The following is a 20,130-nucleotide window of genomic DNA, read 5'->3' on the forward strand; positions in this document are numbered from 1 at the left end:
TTAGTAAAATGATACTTGCAGTCGTGAGCGTGCAGTCGCTTTGAAAAAAGTGAATAAATAAGAGACCCACCTGAAAAGAAATTAATTTTTTAATAGTAAACTCTACTCTTTTTCAAAACGACTGTACGGTATTTACGCATTCCACGACTGTATGTAGCATTACTCTCTACTTTATTGACTCTTGTATGATTGTATCCCATATATCTATAATATGCTTCCTTATATATATACATATATATTATATATATATATGGATAATTGGTTGATATATAAAGAAGCAATTTGCTGTCTTGTCTGCATTTACCGTACAAACACTTTACTTTTTCCCAAACAGAAGGAGATAGCCATTAGAAAATCAATGGAGGATGCCTGTACCTATTTTTTTGTATTCGCTCTATTGTTCTCCCTCTTAGAAACATCCATTACGCTGGACACTCTTCCTTCCAGTCAATCAATCAGAGACGGCGACACATTAGTTTCAGCCGGTGGAACATTTGAAATGGGATTTTTCAGCCCAGGCAGTTCAAAAAGCCGATACGTCGGAATATGGTACGCGATATCTTCTGGGACAGTCGTATGGGTGGCTAACAGAGACACTCCGCTTAACGATCACTCCGGAGTTTTAACGGTCACCGATGAAGGAGTTCTTGCACTTCTCAATAGCACAAATAATGTTGTTTGGTCACCTAATACATCAAGAACAGCAGAAAATCCGGTTGCGCAGCTCCTGGATACTGGAAATTTTGTTGTGAAAGATGGAAATGTTGATGACCCAGAGAGATATTTGTGGCAGAGTTTTGATTATCCTTGTGACACATTACTACCAAAAATGAAGATTGGAAGGGACTTGGTAACTGGTCTAGATAGAGTCATATCATCTTGGAAGAGCACGGAAGATCCTGCTCGAGGTGACTTTTCAGTAAGGTTAGATCCTCGTGGGCTTCCGCAAAGGGTTCTAATGAAGGGGAATACGATAAAGGCTAGAACGGGGTCATGGAATGGTCTTCGTTTTACGGGATATCCAGGCGTAACTCGGAATCCAGTGTTCGACTATGAATTCGTGATGAATCAGAACGAGGTGTATTTTGATTTCACACTGGTAAACACTTCTGTTTTTTCAAGATATATAATAAACCCATCTGGCGTTGCGCAGCGGTTTATGTGGATGAATCGAACACCAGTTGGGAGCTTTACGCCACATCCCAGGCAGATGCGTGTCAAACTTATGCATTCTGTGGGGCATACGCTACCTGCGATGGCGATAACTCTCCTGCATGTGCATGCTTGAAAGGATTCTTACCCAAGTCTCCAAAAGATTGGAAATCAATAGATTGGTCTGATGGATGTGTTCGAAGGACTCCATTGGTATGCAATATTGGAGATGGCTTCCTCAAGTACTCGGGGTTGAAATTACCCGACACATCTTCTTCCTGGTTTAATGCGACCTTGAGCCTCGATGAATGCCAGGGATTGTGCTTGAAAAACTGCTCTTGCACAGCATATTCCAATTTAGATATTAGGGGAAAAGGGAGTGGCTGCTTGCTTTGGTTCGGGAAACTGATTGACATTGTTGTCTACTCTCAGGGTGGGCAAGAGCTATACATAAAGATGGCCAGCTCAGAACTAGGTACTTTTTACTTCTTTTTTCCTTCTAAAAAATTTAAAAATAAAATTGCTCTGAATTTTGCTTTTTACTAAGAACTCTAACTTGGACAACTATATCGCCTAGTCAGCATATTGAAATTAATACGAGTAGAACTCTAACTTCGTTTTCAGAAAATAATGGAAAAAAGGGGAATGCCAGCAAGATAAAACGAGCAGGAATCATAGCCGGCGCTGTAGTATTAGTCAATGGAATTCTAACACTTGGATTGATCTCGTACATACGGAAGAAGAAGTCTAGTTTCAAAGGTAAAGCTATATTTATAGTTCTTAACTTAGAAATGCATCTGAGTAGATGGTTGGCCGCTTGCATTCAGTAGTTCTTCTGTTCTAGAAAATTGTGCCGAATTTGTTATTCTAAGGGGTGTGATCACCAAACGGTGTACCCCTTGGAATAATATTCTCTATCATGGTGATGGTTCCCATGAGGGGTGATGTTAAAGGAAGTGTCAAGAGACACAACCTTTTGACTAAATCAAAAGGTTGTGTCACTTCTTAAGGATGTGACTTTTGGGTTACTATTGGTTTACCAATGGTTGTGCCTTTTCACAATAGGATGTGTCACTCCTTAAGGTTGTGACCTTTGGGCTACCATTGGTTAACCAATGGATGTGCCCTTTACCAACCGGTGCATGATGGCCTATAAATAGGGGTCATTGGTGCACAAACAAATACACTCAATTCTCTTTGTTCATCACCAACTTGTGGGACAAATACCCTCACGGGAGTGTCACCATATTGTCGTAATTCCGCTTCTAATTGTTATTTAATTTCTCTACAGTGGTATCAGAGCCTGGTTATGTCAGAGGGAATTTTATCTCGCATTACAAAGACGATAAATAGGCAAGTGCTTGGTTTGGCAACCACACTTGCATATTTTAATCATCTTCGTTTGCTTGAAAATCCGAGAGAGAAACTTTTTCAGATCACGGTGGGGGGTTTAGAGTATACTGGTAATCTTCAAAATTTAGTAAATTGTTACTATTTTGAAGAAAATTATTGGTATTATTTTACACAAAGGAATAGTGATTTAAATACCCCATTTGTCCACCAAGTTACTGTTTCGGCCGGTCGCCGGAGTCTCTCACCACCGCCGGACGTCGTCGACCTCGGGAGCACGTCGGAGTCGTCGTCGCCGGCCACCATTTGGTCGGAAGGGGCTGAGGAAACCGCACGCAGGGACACTGCAGTGCGCCTGCGCGAGGTTGAAGACAACCCAGGACGAAACGGTGCCGTTTCGTCCAACGGTCATCTCGTTCAAACCAATCCAAGGCTAAACGACAGTGTCGTTCAGCCAACGGAGGTTAATAACGGTAAAAACGACATTGTCGTTTTGCCCGTTCCTGAGCCTCTTGAGCCGAGCCTCCAAGCCGAGCCGACAACCGAGCCGTTGACCAAGCCGAGTACCGAGCCGTTGACAGAGCCGCCTCCAGAAGCCGATCTCCAGAACACGGCTTGAACCGGCTGAACCGGTTCACCCGGTTTCCTGAACCGGTTCAGGGCAGAAAATTTCAATCGGGCCGTTCGAGATCATTTCAAGCCCGATTTGGTCCGTTCAAAAGCCGTTGTGCTCCAAATTTCAAGCCAAATTATTATAAAGCACCTGTTGATCGAAATTACCGCCAGAAATTCTTTGAAAGAGGTGAAACATCAAGGAAAGGTCGTGGATATCCTCGATCGGGGCGTCGCTTTTATTATTCTCCTTATATAAAATATAATAGGAGAATTTCTAGGCTGCCACCTTGGATTAAACCCAAGGGTTATTATTATTACTAATTAAGTTTGTAATAATTTTAATTTTTCACAGTTGAACTATTATATTTAAATAGTACACATTTATTATTTCTACATTCTTCTTGTTGATTAATTTTTTTAAGGTTTATTATTCATGGCACCGAAGAAAAGTATTGATCCTTCGGGGATAGAAAAATTGAATGGAAGAAATTTCCGAGCCTGGAAAAGGCATATAACTTTTCTTCTAACCCATGAAAAAACCTTATATACATTAACAACACCAAAGCCATGGGAAGGAAATGTAGAAGATGATGAAAGTGTAAACAGCATTTTAAATGTAGATAAATGGATAGAACACAATGCATGGGCAAAAGCTTTAATTTTGCATTGCATGAGTGATCACATTATTCCTTTATTTGAAGACTATGAAACTGCTAAAGAAATAATGGATGCAGTTGAAGCAAAGTATGGTTTAAGGTCGGATACTTATATACAGTTATTGTTGGATAAGTATAACCGGACTTGTATGAAAGAGAATGATGATATTGGCGATCATGTACTTCAAATGGAGTTGATGGCGAAAGAATTAAATGATGCCGGTCATCCTCTCAGTGATAAAATGCAAGTTACAACCATACTAAATAGTCTTCCTTCATCTTGGGATCACATTATTACTTCTTTAACACACAGTGGAAATGAAGTAACAATGATATCGCTTCCAGTACTTTTAGTACTTGAAGGAGAAAGGATGAAAAGAAGGAATAAAGATGGTGAGTCATCCAATTTATTAATGGCTCAAGATAAGCGTTCTACACAGAATAAGATGAAGCCAAAACAGTTCAAGAAAAAGAAATGGTTAAAAAGAAAACAAAATAAACCATTTTCTGGAAACTGTTTTAAGTGTGGAAAGAAGGGTCATTACAAATCACAATGTCCTAACAAAGGAAAAGCACAAGAAAGTAAGGAAATTGTGATGACAATCTCAGAAGTAATGCTAGTGGAACCAGTGACAGATTCATGGTGGGTTGACTCTGCAGCGACAAGACATATATGTAGGAACAGAGATATGTTTGTCAAACTTGAAGATAAACAAATTGGAGAGCACAAAGTATATATGGGCAACAATACATATTGCGATGTCTTGGGGCAAGGTACATGTAAATTCAAAATAAATGGTTCCATTATTTTACTTAGTGATGTTCTATATGTACCTAGTATTCGTAGAAATTTAGTATCTGTGCCTGTACTAGATCAGAAAGGCTACACAGTTGAGTTTAAGTCCGGAACCGTTGTAATTAGTAAGGGAAATGTGTCAGTGAAAGGCATGAAAGATCACAATATGTATGTACTGAATGTTGATATTAATAAAGTACCTATTTTTGAGTATTTGAATGTGTCTACTGATTGTACATATTTATGGCACTTAAGATTAGGCCATATAAATAAAAATAAAATGATCAGAATGTATAAAAGTGGATTAATACCACAAATAAACTCAGATAATTTTGATATATGTGAACCATGTATCAAAGGAAAAATGAGTAGTAAATCTTTTTCAAAAAGTTGGAAATCTACGGATTTACTAGAAATTATACATTCTGATGTGTGTGGACCTTTTAAAACAAAAACTCATAGAGGAATGGAGTACTTTATTACTTTCACTGATGATTATTCAAGATATGGACAAATCTACTTACTCAAGCATAAATCTGATGCAATTGAGAAATTTAAAGAATTTAAATTAGAAGTAGAAACCCAGTTGGGTAGACCCATTAAAAGTTTGAATAGTGATAGAGGAGGAGAATTTGAAGCTTTAGATAATTTCTGCAAATTGAATGGTATAAGACATATTTATACTATGCCATATAAACCTCAACAAAATGGCATTGCAGAAAGAAGAAATAGAACTCTATTGGATATGGTGCGATCGATGATGGCATATGCTGATCTACCAATACATTTTTGGGGTGAAGCATTATCGACTGCAGCATATATATTAAATAGAGTTGAAACTAAAGCGAAACCTCTTACACCTTACGAATTATGGACGGGACATAAACCAGACTTAAGTAAACTCAAAGTGTGGGGTTGTAAGGCACAAGTGCTTATCCCAAGGCCACTAAGGGATAAATTAAAAAGTAAAACCTGGGAATGCAGGTTTATTGGGTATGTAGAAAACGGAAGTGGCTACAGATTTTATCATTCTGAAAAAGGATTGATAGAAAGTAGGGATGCCGTTTTCTTGGAAAACACGAACCTTGTTACTCCTGTTGATCAAATAGATTTATTAAATGATTTTGAGAATCAACGGATCTCCACAGAATCTGACAATGAAAATAATGATATTATTCAAATCCAGAATAATAAAAGAAAGTCAGATGAAAATCAATTTTCAGGCATTGATGTTGGAGACAGTGGGAGTAAAAGATCCAGAAGACCATCAATATTATTTCAAGATCATTATGCACTAAATACCAGTTTGGAAAATTTAGATAATGATCCTGAAAATTTTTCTGAGGCAGTCAATAGTATTGATTCAGATAAATGGCTTGAGGCCATGAAAGATGAAATAGAATCAATAAACAAAAATAATGTTTGGGAGTTAACAGATCTTCCAAAAGATAGAAAAGCTATTGGCTGTAAATGGGTTCTCAGAAGAAAATTTAAAGTTGATGGCAGTTTGGAAAGGTACAAAGCAAGGTTAGTGGCCAAGGGATATACTCAACAACCAGGTGTAGACTTTGTGGATACATATTCGCCTGTGGCGAAGTTCACATCCGTAAGGATCATCATGTCCATTGTTGCCAGGATGAATTTGGAATTACATCAGTTAGATGTAAAAACAGCTTTTCTCAATGGTGAATTAAAAGAGGATATCTTTATGACTCAACCAGAAGGATTCCAAATTAAAGGACATGAAGAGAAAGTCTACAGGTTGAGAAAGTCACTGTATGGACTTAAGCAATCTTCAAGACAGTGGTACTTGAAATTTCACCAAGCCATTTTGGAAATGGGATATGAAATGAGTCCACTAGATCACTGTGTATATATATGGAAAAATGATAATCAATTAACATTATTATCATTATATGTTGATGATATATTACTGGCAAGTAATTGTCTAGATATGATGCATGCAACAAAGGAATTCTTGAAATCTAAATTTGAAATGAAAGACATGGGTGAAGCCGCTTATGTTCTTGGTATAAGAATTTCTAGAGATAGAAATTCAAATCTATTGTATTTAGATCAAGAGAAATATCTAGAAAAAGTAATTAAAAGATTTGGTATGGAAAATTGTAAATTTTTAAGTACGCCTGTTTGCAAAGCTCATACTTTAAATAAAAGTATGTGCCCAAAAGATGAGGATGAAATAAGTGAAATGCTTAAAGTTCCCTATGCTCAAGCTGTGGGAAGCCTCATGTATGCAATGACAAGTACCAGACCAGATATTTGTCATGCAGTTGGATTGGTAAGTAGATTTCAATCCAATCCAGGTAAAGAACATTGGCAAGCAGTTAAGCGTATATTGAGATATTTACAAGGTACCAAAAATTTGAAATTATGCTTTGGAAACAGTGATCTAGAATTAATCGGCTATAGTGATGCTGATTTTGGAAGTGATGTAGATGATAGAAAATCTATAACTGGATATATATTTCTATTTGGTGGAACAGCAGTTTCTTGGTTAAGTAAGAAACAGGGCTGTGTTGCTAAGTCTACTATGGAAGCAGAATATATTGCTTGTAGTACTGCAGTGAGTAATGCGGTGTGGATAAAACGCTTTGTTGAAAGCTTAAATTTGGGTACATCCACAGAACCAATCAATGTGTTTTGTGATAATCAGTCTGCCATTTCTTTGATAAAAAGTGGAACACAGAGTTCCAAGGGAAAACACATTGATGTGCATTATCACTATATTTTAGATATAGTGGAAAGAGGTGAGGTCAAGGTTAATTTCGTTTCCTCGACCGAGATGGTAGCAGATCCAATGACTAAAGGTTTATCTCTGGAGAAATTCAGAGAACATGTGACTAGAATGGGATTGAGAGAAACCTAGGTGAAGCAATCTCATGGTCAGCATGTGTAACTCAGCAAATTCTGGGGACGCCTAGAAAATTGGAGTTATAGAGATACCCAAATGAAAATTTTAATCATTTGTAAAGCCACTGATAAGGTGATCAAGGAAAACCTCAGGAATGGCCTCAGGGTGAGTATTTGATAAAAATTCAGTGCAGATTGATTAATCAAGTAAAAGGTTGATCATGGTAAAGTCGCTGATAAGGTGATTAAGGAAAGACTCAGGTGAGTAAGTACTTAACGAAAATTCAGTGCCGTTCACTAAAGTTTTAGTGAAATGTGATTTGATTACCCAAGTAAATGGTTAATCATTTGCAAAGTCGTTGATAAGGTGATTAGGGAAAAACCTCAGGAATAGCCTCTAGAGGAAGTACTTAACGAAAATTCAGCGCAGGTCGATACATGTGTTATGTATTCGGCTGAAGTCGTCAATTGTGACAGAGGAATGGATTGTTGATCCAGTCACGGAGAATTGATGCCATTCACTAAAAATTTTTTTTAGTGAAATGTAGTCACCCCTAATATGTGATCAGTGGGAGCACATATGGTAAAGGGTGCGGTCAGATAAGGTAATGACAAAAACGTGTGCACGTAGAGGCTTGTCATGCTCTGACGCCGATCTGCAAGAGTTGCAGATGAGAGTTGAGTAGTGGAAAGCTCATATTGGTACCAAGGTAAAATACTCAACTGGATCATCACCGTTTTGTGTGATCAAGTGGGAGATGTTATTCTAAGGGGTGTGATCACCAAACGGTGTACCCCTTGGAATAATATTCTCTATCATGGTGATGGTTCCCATGAGGGGTGATGTTAAAGGAAGTGTCAAGAGACACAACCTTTTGACTAAATCAAAAGGTTGTGTCACTTCTTAAGGATGTGACTTTTGGGTTACTATTGGTTTACCAATGGTTGTGCCTTTTCACAATAGGATGTGTCACTCCTTAAGGTTGTGACCTTTGGGCTACCATTGGTTAACCAATGGATGTGCCCTTTACCAACCGGTGCATGATGGCCTATAAATAGGGGTCATTGGTGCACAAACAAATACACTCAATTCTCTTTGTTCATCACCAACTTGTGGGACAAATACCCTCACGGGAGTGTCACCATATTGTCGTAATTCCGCTTCTAATTGTTATTTAATTTCTCTACAGAATTCAGTTCCTAATATTCCAGGAATGGCAAAGAGAAGGCAGGAGAAAGATTGTGAAAATGAAGGCCTGAAGGAAGACATGGAGTTACCGATAATTGATTTGACAACCATTGTTAATGCCACTGATAACTTTTCAAGCAACAACAAGCTAGGAGAAGGTGGATTTGGAGCTGTGTATAAGGTAGACCAAAAATATCCTCACCATATGTGAAGTTTATTTTTTGGAATGCATTTCCTAACCTCTTGATTTTCAGGGTACACTACCGGAAGGGCAAGTTATAGCAGTGAAGAGGCTTTCAATGAATTCCGGACAAGGACCTAATGAGTTCATAAATGAAGTCAAATTAATTGCCAAACTTCAGCACCGCAATCTTGTAAAGCTTCTAGGGTGTTGCACGGAAGAAAACGAGAAAATTTTGATCTACGAATACATGCCTAACAAAAGCTTGGAGTCCTTTATTTTTGGTTTGAGCTCTGACCCTTCTAAAGCAGGAAATTCTTGTTTGGTTATCTTCTTCGGTTAATGAAATTTTGTTGAGAATTCAGCAAGATTAGTACTAACATGAAGGTAAACTTGGACAGACCAGACAAAGAGAAAATTATTAGATTGGCGTAAGCGCATCGACATTATTGGTGGCATTGCCAAAGGGCTTCTCTATCTTCACGAAGATTCTAGACTGAGGGTCATCCATAGAGATCTCAAAGCGAGCAATATCTTACTAGATATTAAAATGAATCCGAAAATTTCGGACTTTGGCCTGGCTAGATCATTTCAGGGAGATCAAATTGTGTCCAAGACCCATAGGATTGTTGGAACATTGTAAGTACGTTTAATCTTCTCTTATAGATAACCTTGAACTGTTTATGAACTTCATTTTCTTTGTCCTTACATAATATTTTGCAGTGGCTACATGTCTCCCGAGTATGCAGTGCATGGGCAGTACTCTGTAAAATCTGATGTCTTTAGCTTTGGAGTTTTAGTATTGGAGATATTGAGTGGGAAGAAGAACAGGGGATTCTGCCATCCAGACCACCACCTCAATCTTCTTGGACATGTAAGCATGTAGAATGTCATTCTACTGATTTATATTTTTAAACAAAACCTGTTATTAATAGTGTTGTTCCTTTCACTGCCAAGTTCGTGAGATGCCTTTGTATTGTGATGCTCTTATAATAGTAACAAGTTACCGGTAATGGAGAATAGGATAATATGACTTAATGAGAGAAAAAATTGTGCTTGCAAAACTATATTTTGTTAGGTGCAAACCGCAGGTATAAGTAAATATATTAAATGAAAAATATTATGCATAACTAAGATAATAATAAATAATATTTCTAATAAATAAAAAATCTCTTTTTTTGACTCATTTTTAGCAAGGTATGGAGGATCACCTTTGGTAGCTAGTGTTATTACGTGATTTTGTAACTCTGTTGTAGTAATATAATGCGGGAACGGATAACAGGATCGTCATAATAAGAGTAAAGCTCCACACTCCAAGATAATATATTGTAATAGATCAAGATGTGCATTTTTAATGGAAACCCTACTCACAAAAATATGGTTTTTAATTTGTTTCAGGCATGGAGCCTATGGATTGTTGACAGAGCAATGGAACTGATCGATGAATCAGTTGGTGATGCACGCACACGATCTGAAGTGTTAAGACTATTTCAAGTGGGTTTGTTATGTGTGCAGCAAAGACCTGAAGATAGACCAAACATGTCTTCTGTGGTTCTAATGTTAAGCAGTGAAGTTTTATTGCCTATCCCAAGGCAGCCGGGTTTCTATGCAGATTCTCCATCTAGCAACAATGCAACTTATTCAGCAAATGGAATCAGCATCTCAACATTCGAGGCACGGTAGATACTATCACTTGGTGCAAGGGGAGAGTGGTTTCTTTTGAAATTTGCGCAGTTAGAACAAACGGAGAAAAGATAAAATACATTTCTTGATTTAGAGCAAGGATTGTTATACCGTACTCGTGTTGTTACTTGAGATAGTGGATTCTTTATCTCTGGTCTGTTTGGCAGCACAACTATTCTAAAGTATTCTCATATATTTCTTTATTAAACATCATTCAAATAAAAAACACTTTAATTATTATTTTAAATATTTACTATAAACAATCTTTGTTATGAAAACTGAGCTACCTCCTCCCAACCCATAATAAATTTTTTATCTTTTTGTATTCTTTTTCTTTTTATTCTATTTATGATCATTGAAAATAAAACCTTTTGAGTTTCCCGTGTCAGGTGGAAGGGTGCCCACATGGGCAAATCCCTCCTATGCCGTAACGCCATGTAACGCATGGTTTAATGCATTACATGCTTGAGAATAAAAATGACAACGATCATTTTATTGCAATAATTAAAGGCTAGCCTTTAAGGTCAGTCGTATGAGATGCATATGGAGGGCTATATATAGCTCCCCCTCAGATAATTCTTGGATAATCTTAAAAGAGTACAAAACCTCTCTCTTGAAAACGTATCAAAGTTGTGGATGTGTTGAGTGTTACTCTAATTTATTCTATGTAGTACACTTCACAACTAAGAAGAGACGCTTGAGGCTTGCTAGATTATTTGTTGAAGCTGGATAGAATTGTTGAGCAATTCAATAAGTTGTGCATGAGGTATTCTGCTATGTTTTCTAACATTGGTATTAGAGCATGTTTTTATTTAATTCTAGTTTACCGAAAGCCAATTTTTTCGCATATATTTTTATCTACGATGGGTGCCCTTTTTTTGGTTTTCCTTGAGTTTTTGAAAACTTTGTGTTGCTTTTGTTGGCTAAGCTGCTCTAAGCACCACCGGTACCACCTGCACCGAGATTGGTGTTGCACCCACTTGGGAGATGAAGCGTGCACCTCGGAGGTGCAGCACACCCCAGGGGCACCGACAGTGGTGCTGCACGCACCAACAGTGGTGTTGCGTGCACCCAAGTGCAGCGCACACCATGCTGGTGGTGCGTGCATCGGGTGGCGTTGCACGCACTACAGTGGTGCTGCACAACATAGTGGTGTTGCATGCACTGCGCTGCGTACTGTTGGTGGTGCAGTGTGCACCGTGGTGGTGCAGTGTGGCCTAGGTGCTGGAGGGACACCGAGTGTGTGTCTTGGTGGCAGCGGTTGCTGCTGGAGTCTGTGTGCATACTGTTCATATGATCAGTGCCCTAGCAGAAGGAAGAAGATGAATATGACATGTCATATGAAATGGGCTTGAGCCCTTCAGACCATTCTTTTTTTTTTAATTTAAAAAAAACAAAAGAAATAAAGAAAAGGTGCTGGGCAAATTTTTAGTGGCCTAGTGTTTATAAGCCCAAAGTTTTTTTTTTTTTTCAAAAATAAAATAAGAAATTAGCACACCTGAGTTTTGAAGCCAGACCACCTCATAAAACCAAGTTGGGCGTAACATTGGGTTGCGAACTTCTCTTGGTTTAGGTAGGGTTTATAAATGTATTTATTATACATTTTACTCATAGTTTTTTTTTTTTGCATGATTTATTTGTTTAGATACATGCTTTTTTTTTGTTACTCATATTATTATATTTCATGTGATCTTTAATTTAATATTTTAGATTAAATGTGATTACATGTATATGTGAAATGAATATGTATATATGCTTATTTTATCAATGATGTATATTAGGCTTGAATGTTTAGACATTAGCCTTCATTTTTTTTTTTTAGTAATAAAATAGAAAGTTCCCACTAACTAGTCTTAGTTGGTATTGCCAATGTGAATGATAGGCTGCAAGAATTGCAGTGACCCAATAAGAACTGTAAATGCACTGATGGGACAATAAAAATGGATTGTAATGGTCTTAAAACTATCTTTGTAGACTGGCCTACTGGCCTCACAGGTTGCTACAGTCTGAGTAGCTATTCTTATAAATTGGACCAAAAGGTTACTGTCATTTTAGTAGGATCTGTCTTTACATGTGATTAGGGTTAGATGACTACTTAAAATAGTGCGAGTATGGTTGAGATTTAGGAGGATTTGATCTCCCATATATTTTTTAAATTTGTGCGAAAGTTGGGTTAGAAATTAATAATTAGATATTGTGGCGCAATATATGATTATGAAGCATAGCGAATTTTCAATCTTGCGATTTGCTTGTATTATTTTTCTTCTAGCTTGGATGGACGCAACATATTTCTTATGTATGTGTGTAATATCCATTTTTTGCGTATTTTATAGTGAAATGACATCCAAGAGTATAGTTGTCGATTTGAACAATGGAAAAAATTGGATGGGGAGAACTATAATATTTGGCATCGCAAGATCCAATATGTCTTAAATAAGCTGGAGTTCTTGAAGGCCTTAACTCACTCCCTAACTGAGCCCAAGAAAGGGGACTCGGACCAACACAAGAGAGATGATGAAGCTTATATTGAAGGGGCTAAAAAGAACAGTTGTGCACGCATTATCATGTTAGGCAACATACACAATGATATCATATGTGAGTTTAAAACCTATGACATTGCCCAGAACATGTGGCAAAAACTGAAGATGAAGTTTGGGAAAACTTCAGCCATGAGGTTGTGCGAATTGACTATAAGGTTTGAGTCCTATAAGATGCCCTCTGACCATACAATGAATCAGTATCTTAGGGCAATGTCGACCATGATCCACCAACTTAAGACGGTAGGAAAAAATTTGACTGATGAGCAACAAGTCTAGGTAGTGATACACTCACTACCAAATTCTTGGGATACAATGATCCAGAATCTGATGTAAAATGAGAACATCAAGGACTTTGAAGATGTCTCGCATCACTTGGAGCTTGAGGCTGAGTACCTAGAGGCTGCTAAGCCCAAACATTTGGCCTATATGGGTGAGTCTGGTTTGTACAAGGCATCTAGGCCCAAACACAAGAAGTCCAAGATAGGGGTAGGTGCTAGACAAGTGAAGAAATGGTTAGGAACTTCTCAGCTCAGCAAGATAGGGAAGTGCGGGAAGCATAAGTCAAAATTAGAGTGCTTCAACTGCAGAAAGAAATGCCACTTTGCTCGTGACTATATTGAGCCTTAGAAGGTACACTCTGACTATTCTCGCATTATTTTTGTAACTAGCCATGTGATGATTTCCCATTCCTATCATGTGTGGACTGTTGATTCATGAGCGACCGAGCACATAGCGCGAGATCAAGTCGGTTGTGTGGAGTATCATCGGATTCCAACAAGGAGTCATGATATCAAGGTGGGGAATGGAGCTAGCGTAGAGGTACTAGGACTTGGTACCTACAACCTAGACTTGTGGGGCAGCTGCACTCTATTTCTCCATGATGTGCTATACGCTCCTGAGATCTGACGAAACTTAATTTTTCAAGTTATTTTTATTAAGGCTTGGTTTTCGGATTGTTTTTGAAAACAATGAAGTTTTCTTATATTTGGGCAATGTTTATTATGGTTGGGCTTTTTCTATCAAACAGTTTTATGGTCATGGATTTGGATTTGGATTATTCAAGTATATTTCTGCATTAGATAATTTGGATTCATATAAATGACATGCTTGGCTTGGCCGTATATGGCAAGAAAGAATGACTAGATTAGCTAGAGAATGCCTAATAGGCAATCTCGCTAAGGTCACGTTGCCCATTTATGAACATTGTCTTATGAGAAAAGTTAAAAGAAAACCGTTTGGAAAAGCCATTAAGGCATTTTCTAGACATCTGTGGTCCAATGAGTGTGAGGGCAAGACACAAAGGTGTCTACTTCATCACATTTATAGATGACTTTCATATTATGATCATGTCTACTTAATCTCTTATAAGTCTGAAGCATTATGGTGCTTTAGGCGATATCTTAGAATGATTGAGAATCAGTTAGACAAGAGCTTAAGAGCTCTGAGGACTGACCGCATATATGAATATTTCTCTGAGCAATTTTAAAAGACTATGTGATGAAAAAAGAATCAAAAGATAATTGACGATGCCAAGTATGCCACAACAAAATGGCGTGACAGAAAGGAGAAATCAAATACTGCTTGAGATGGTTAGGTCAATGATGGTGCAGGCAAACCTACCAATTTCATTTTGGGGGGATGCACTTTTGACTACTGCCTACATTCTTAACTGTGTGCCCTCCAAATTAATATCTTCCACCCCATATAAACTATGAACTGACGAGAAACCAAATTTGAGTAACTTGCGGCCATAGGGTTCAACATATTTTGTTAACGATATTTATCATAAATATGGAAAGTTAGGCACTAGAGGAAATAAGTGTATTTTTATAAGGTATTCAGAACACCCTAAAGGGTATGTGCTAATATGTGAACAATCTGATGGAATTGTAATTTAAATTGATTCACGAGATATGGATTTCATAGAGGATGAGTTTCCAAGTAGAGGTGAGGTTGATAGGAGTTTGAAACTCCATGAGATTGTGGGTTAAGAGGAAGGCGCTCCAAGGGGTTTAGTTGAGAATGAGGAATAAATTCCTCAAGCTCTTAGAGTACTCTCGTTGGATTAGCCAAAGTTAAAAGACAATTTTGATGAATGTAAGAGAAATTTGACTTTTGACTATTCCATTTACATAAATCTCCACATTGGAATAGTTATTTTTTCATTATATAATAATAAAATAATATAAGATGAATTTGATTTTGGTTATTCACATTAAATCTCCACATTAGATTATACATTTATTCATTATATGATAATGAATAACTACTAATTTAAAAAATATTTAATTTTTTTAATTATTAATTAATTTAATTTTATCATATTTTACTATTCTACTTATTATATGTTAATTAATAATCATGTTCTTATTAGATTAATATATCACTAAGTCAAATTAATATATTAATTGTGATAAAATATGTGATAGAAAGAAAGAAAGAGAGAAATAATTAATAAAATATGTATTTGATGTATGTACAGTAACCTTCAAATTTGAAAAAACTTTTGAAAGTCACTGTAGCTATTTGGAATTTGACTAATCCAATGTGAGCATATTTTACTCTTTAATAGCTAAATACTAATTGGATTTAGCTTTTAGCTAATCCAATGAGAGTGCTCTAAAATTGTGAGAATGGCTTGATTCCGAGTGGGAGCATACCACTTGTTAATCAACCACAACAACCTCAGCCGCATAGAAGCATACGTGAAAGTGTTCCCAATTGTCGTTTTGAATTGAAGGGGAAGTTTTTATGGTAGCTTAGCAAGATGATGATGAGTGTAGAAAAATTCATAAGGCTCTCTCGTCTTCTACTAAAGATGAGTGGATGGAAGCACTAAAGATGAGATAGAGTCTATGAGGTGTCTACTTTATCACATTTATAGATGACTTTTCACATTATGGTCATGTCTACTTAATCTCCTATAAGTCTTAAGTATTATAGTGCTTTAGGTGATATCTTGGAATAGTTGAGAATTATTAGACGAGCTAAAAAGCTCTGAGGACTGACTGCTAACATGAATATCTCTCTGTGATGAAAAAAGAATCAAAAGATAGTTGACGATGCCAAGTACGCTACAACAAAATGGCGTGACAGAAAGGAGAAATCGAATACAGCTTGAGATAGTTATGTCAATGATGGCGCAAGCAAACCTATCAATTTCATTTTTGGAAGATGCACTTTTGACTGCTGCCTACATTCTTAACTGAGTGCCTCCAAATTAGTATCGTCCACCCCATATGAGCTATGAGCTGACAAGAAATCAAATTTGAGTAACTTGCGGCCATGGAGTTCAACAGGTTTTGTTCACGATGTTTCTAATAAATATGGAATGTTAGACACTAGAGGAAATAAGTGTATCTTTATAAAGTACTCAGAACACTTTAAAGGGTATGTGCTAATATGTAAACAATCTGATGAAATTTTGATTGAAAGTGATTCACGAGATATGGATTTCATAGAGGATGAGTTTCCAAGTAGGGGTAAGGTTGATAGGAGTTTGGAACTCCATGAGATTGTGGGTTAAGAGGAAGGTGCTCCAAGGGGTTTAGTTGAAAATGAGGAAGAAATTTCTCGAACTCCTACAAATTATGAGAGTGGCTTGCCTCTGAGTGGGAGCACATCACTTGTTAATCAACCACAACCTCAATTGCATAGAAGTACACGTGAAAGTGCTCACGGTTGTCGTTTTGAATTGAAGGGTAAGCTTTCAATGGGGTGGGCAGAAGGGCCCCGCCCTGCATGGAGAGGGCCTAGCGGGGCTGGGGGCGGGATGACCCCAGCGGGGCCCCGCCCCCCGCTCTTCACCACATATATAATTTTTTTATTTATTTATATATATAAATAAATATATTGTATATAGATATATACAATTTATTAAAAACTTAAAATTATATTCAAGTCATTGGATTGTCTTGGTCTCCTATATAATGGTTTGCCTAGGAGGCCAAGACAATCCATAATTTAACTCTAATGAGTTTAAGTTTTTTTTTATATTTATAAATTTTAATTTATTATTTAAATTATATTATAATTTGGTTCTAAAAAAATATTTTTAGACCAATTTTTTTTTTTAAACACAATGCATTGGCCCAGGCGAGGGGCCGGGAGGATGGAGTTTTTTTCCCCTGCCTCACGGGGCCGAGGGATGGGGGAAAAACCCCTACCCCCGCATGATGCGGGGCGGGGTGCGGACATGTGGGTATCACCCCTAGCTTTCATGATAGCTTCGCAAGATGATGATGAGTGTAGGACAATTCATGAGGTTCTCTCGTCTTCTACTAAATATGAGTGGATGAAAGCACTGAATGATGAGATAGAGTCTATGAGGACTAACTAGGTCTGGGCTCTGGTAGATCTATCGCCAAGACGCAAGGCTATTGGGAATAAATGGGTTCTAAAAATGAAGCGCAAGCCGAATGGATCAATAGAAGGGTACAAAACTAGCTTAGTGGCCAAAGGAAGTACCCAACATGAGGTTATAGAATATGAGGAAATTTTTTCACCAATGGTGAGGTTTGCCTCGATTCGCCTGGCGCACATGGATTTGGAATTCAATTAGATGGACGTTAAGACAGTTTCAATGGAGAACTAGATGAGGAAATCTATATGGATCAACCTACGGACTTTGTGGTCAAAGGTCAAGAGCGCAAGGTGTGCAAGATCAAACGATCTATATATGGCCTAAAACAATCATCTAGACAATGGTATCTCAGATCCCATCTAGTCATTCTCTCGAATGAGTTTACTATGATCACAGAGGACCATTGTATCTATGTCTAAAGGTTCAAAAAGAGTTTCATTATATCGTCATTGTATATTGATGACATATTATTGGCTGTAAATGATAGAGGGTTGATAGTCGTCACAAAAGAGTGGTCATCCTTCAATTTTGGGATGAATGATATGGGTGAGGCAGAATACATATTGGGAGTGAAGATCTACAAAGATTGATTAAAGAAACTTTTGTGTATGTCTCAACAGACTTACATAAAGAAAGTTCTTGAGCGTTTCCAAATGAGTGAATGTAGCCCATTGACACCTCTATTGCTAGAGGCGAAAGCTTGTGCAAAGAGATGTGTCCTAAGACTCAAGAGAAATGAAGAAGATGACTCATGTCCATTATGTTAATGTTGTGGGCAGCCTGATTTAGACAATGATGTGTACTCGGCCAGACATATGCTATGCAGTTGGCTTAGTGAGTAGATTCCAATCTAATCTCGTACTGGCTCAATGAAAAGCAGTCAAGAGCATTTTGAGATATCTAATGCAATCGAATGAGCCTAGGACATGACAAGACACTTTAGGAATGTTGCTATCCTAGTCTTCTCTGGGAGAATTTTGGTATAGTGCTTCCACCTTTATTTTTGCAGTTGTGCTTGGTGGTCGCACAACCTATTTGCTTTTATAAACTAGATTGAGAACGTTAGAAAGATGTAAGCTTGGGGTCATGCCCACTGTGTACGAGTGGGAGATGTGAGATGGAGGGGTGCCCACATGAGCAAACCCCTTCTACGTTGTAACGGCACGTAACACATTGCTTAATGGCCATGTGTTACATGCTTGAGAATAAAAGTTGCAACGACCACTTTATTGCAGTGATTAAAGGCTGGCTTGTAAGTTTAGTCGCATGTGATGCACAAGGAGGGCTATGTATAGCCCCCCCAGATGATTCTCGGACAAGCTTAAAAAAGTACAACATCTCTATTTTATTCTCTCTTGAAATAGTATCTAGGTTGTGGATGTGTTAAGTGTTACTCTAGTTTATTCTACGTAGTACACTTCACCACCAACAGGAGATGCTTGAGGCTTGTTGGATTATTTGTTCAGACTAAATAGACTTTTGGAGCAACTCAATAAGTCATGCTTGAGGTATTCCGTTGTGTTTTCTAACTCCACACTATCTGTTAAGAAACACATCGTTACACCTCATTGCTAAATAAAAGTGGCAACGACCACTACATGAAAGGTTGAGAATGTGGCAATAAACGATCATTTGTCATATCTAATTATCCCGCCTCCACCACACTGCCTTGGTTTTCCTCAGCTACGTCCATCTATGTTTAACTTTAGTTTCCCTTCTCTTGTTGGTTTCTTCCAAATCACACTTACAACTTTATTGACTTTGGTGGGAAAATTGGCAATCCCATATGGTTAATGAGTTCATCTTGAGGCTATAACTCTTTTACCCAAGTCTTCTTCCCTGTAGCTTCATGGAGCATTTGCTTGATCTGTGACATACCACATTCTTTTCTATTTTTTTTTCCTTCCATTTCCTTACATCTACTAACCCATAGGTTCCAGCTAATTAGAGAATGGAGTCGACCAATGTTAATGCCCAGTTGAGAGTGCATATGAGCTTTTTGATATCATAGCATAAACTTTTCATTCCACCCATGATTATCCATACATCTCATCCCCAACTGGATTCCAAAATGATTCCAAACATAGCTGACAAGCTATCCAATACAAAGAATATGGTCTAAGGATTCTATTGCCAGAATTTGGCAGCACTCACACCTAGACGCTAAGTGTATATGAAAGTTCTGGATGTTTGTATCAAAAGGGAGCCCTTTATGAAAGCACTTCCACACAAGGATATAAATCTTGCTTGGAATACACTTATTCATACCCATTTGCTGCTCATGGTTCCTAATGAAATCCAGGATATTGAGATGGAAAAGTTACCATAAGAAGAAATTTTTCATGCAAGTACGTCTTCTCCTTTTCTAATCCGTATTGTTTTTCCGAAAAAGGATGATACTACTTATGCTGGTAGGAGATCCTGTAGGAGTTGCTCTTTCCAATCTTGACGAGTCAAGGCATCATTGACCATCATATTAGGTTCAATAATAGTCTCCACTTTTTCTACTAATATTCCAAGTCCCAACCAATTATAATACAAGAAAGGAATGTTACCTTGCCTCAAAATCCATTATGTGTTTTTTATGACTTTTGGGATATGCTCTACAATAGCTCAACAAAAGCTTGAGCCTTTCTTACCTTCCTATTCAGGTGTGTGAAGTCTAGAAATCTTATGCTTTAATCTCAAGAAATCTGACCAAAGGGTCTTCCCAAATAAGAGCTTCCAGTTAAAT

At 37.6% G+C, this 20,130-nt stretch overlaps 1 pseudogene; it reads left to right on the plus strand.

Moving 5' to 3' along the window:
• The first annotated feature begins 311 nt into the window (after nt 1–311).
• LOC109002079 lies at nt 312–10,646 on the plus strand (annotated as a pseudogene).
• The last annotated feature ends 9,484 nt before the right edge of the window (nt 10,647–20,130 follow it).

This window comes from Juglans regia, chromosome 2 (genome assembly GCF_001411555.2).
Source record: "Juglans regia cultivar Chandler chromosome 2, Walnut 2.0, whole genome shotgun sequence".
Lineage (NCBI taxonomy): Eukaryota > Viridiplantae > Streptophyta > Magnoliopsida > Fagales > Juglandaceae > Juglans > Juglans regia.